At 37.3% G+C, this 1394-nt stretch overlaps 1 long non-coding RNA gene across 1 annotated transcript; it reads right to left on the bottom strand.

Annotated features, from left to right (window-relative positions):
• Nucleotides 1–971: 971 nt before the first annotated feature.
• Nucleotides 972–1385, bottom strand: LOC109592969 (uncharacterized). The gene is made up of 3 exons (XR_002190660.1): nt 1221–1385; nt 1061–1180; nt 972–1004 (listed from the first exon to the last, which is right to left on the bottom strand). It is a non-coding gene; the product is annotated as an uncharacterized LOC109592969 (long non-coding RNA).
• Nucleotides 1386–1394: the final 9 nt, after the last annotated feature.

Genomic DNA, 1394 nt, shown 5'->3' with positions numbered 1-1394 from the left:
TAAGTCTCAGTGAAGGTTCTAGCAACAGTATAGCAGATTTGCAACGTCTTACAGCTGCTGTCCAACTTTTGCAGCATTCCTCATCCTTTAGAAGGGATCTAAAGACTTTCAATTCTCTTTTCTTGCCCAACCAGTCATTGCATTTAACTAAACAGCAGCTTTTAGGCATCTCCACCATAGACACAGCTATAATCTTTCCCCCCAGTGGGTGTAATCTGACCGCACCCTATCGTGAATACAATTTACATCTCATTAACATTCCACCAGTCGCGTATCGTGAAAAGGTCTATACAGCAGCAGCATGCTCCACGGCGCCCGCCATTATATTACAGCTAGCTCCACCCTTGTTAAAGCGGGGCATAATTAACTAGCATGCTGATCGCTTTTGAGCCCCACCCAAGCCATACAAGTGTAAGCCAACTTTGGTATACGTATTTATCCTGGTAGGGTCTCAAAAGCGGACGGACGGACGGACCCGCCCCGCCCGAAAAGGACGGACGGACGGACTGATGCGGACCCGACAGGACCATAAATATCCATGTAAAGGACAATCATTCATTGATAGTCTGTCTTTAAAACACTTCTATACTTGGACAATAAATTTATGTACGTATTAACTATGCTAGGACCAATAGAAGAGGTCATGTTAGCGAAAATTTAACTTTATCAATGCCAAAATTGCTACTACAGGCTGCATGAAGCATCACAATACTGCACCATCACTTGAATTCTATTTGTTATTCTTAGTAGGAGTTCAGTGACACCATTTTAATGATTTTTCTATATTATTTGGTGTAAGTCTAATAATAAACATAGTGAAATTTTATGATTAATTTTTATCAGTGCTATTGCATGCAACACTATACTGAGATACTGATTTCATTTAATTACACAATTAAAATAATAATAGTTCAATATCCTTGAAATCACTGCTCTTTAAAGATAAGGAGACCCTTTGAAATAGTTATATTGAGCTTTAGAATTCAGCCTAAAAAGGAGTTATCCTACGTAATAAATGTAAAAATTATAGTTACTTCTAGTATATTTATTTTTGTCATACCTGGGCTAGGAATGCCACACTTTTTTTTGCAGATCCCTTTTCAATGCTTGTAAATCATTGTAAAGAGTTGCTTAGCACTAAGCAACTCTGGTTGCAACGCTAATAGTTATTGTCTTCCACCTATATAAAAACGATATTCCATTTCAATAGCAAATTGTACCTGAAACTGTGAAGCATGAGAGTCATAAGCCATTGCCTCAAAAATTTTGAAGTTATCTAATAAACAATGTTATGACAGAGCATAACCATTACAATAGAATTTATACTTGGACAACATATCGGAACACTCGATCACAACACAGTATGATGTATAGGCAAACTAAAAGTCAATTAA

Source organism: Amphimedon queenslandica, unplaced genomic scaffold (assembly GCF_000090795.2).
Source record: "Amphimedon queenslandica unplaced genomic scaffold, v1.1 AMPQUscaffold_3324_Cont24679, whole genome shotgun sequence".
NCBI lineage: Eukaryota > Metazoa > Porifera > Demospongiae > Haplosclerida > Niphatidae > Amphimedon > Amphimedon queenslandica.
Note: the sequence above shows the minus strand (reverse complement) of the source record. Positions and strands in the feature narration are given on the sequence as shown.